At 65.6% G+C, this 363-nt stretch overlaps 1 protein-coding gene across 1 annotated transcript in view; it reads left to right on the forward strand.

Moving 5' to 3' along the window:
* PIGS (phosphatidylinositol glycan anchor biosynthesis class S) overlaps positions 1-363 on the forward strand; it is an 11,149-nt gene that overhangs the window by 6,327 nt on the left and 4,459 nt on the right. The gene's annotated exons all lie outside the window — the stretch shown is intronic.

Consider the following 363-nt stretch of genomic DNA (forward strand, 5'->3'; position numbering starts at 1 on the left):
CGCGTGGGAGGCAGGAGGGGAGGCCTGGGGGTGCCCCTGCCCTGCCGTAGCTTTGCAGTCCTGGTCGCTGCCGCCCTTGGGGCGCCTGTGTTGTGTTCGCCATGTGCACCCCGTGTACCAAATAGCCTAACAACGAATAAATGGTAGAGACAGCGCCGTGCCGCCTTTTTCCTCGCCGCGGGGCACCCGGCAGCTCTGTGCCCGCCCCGTCCCTCCCGCCCGCTCCGGGCATCACCGGCAGCGTGTTGTGCTCCCTTATGCAATGAGCTGTGTTGGGTCTCAGCCCTCCCACACACATCGTGAGGCTCCGTGAGCTTGGAAGAGGGTGGGTGGGTTCCCCCTAAGAGACACGAGGCGGCTGAG

The sequence above is a fragment of the Corvus brachyrhynchos genome, unplaced genomic scaffold (assembly GCF_000691975.1).
Source record: "Corvus brachyrhynchos isolate BGI_N302 unplaced genomic scaffold, ASM69197v1 scaffold99, whole genome shotgun sequence".
Classification (NCBI taxonomy): domain Eukaryota; kingdom Metazoa; phylum Chordata; class Aves; order Passeriformes; family Corvidae; genus Corvus; species Corvus brachyrhynchos.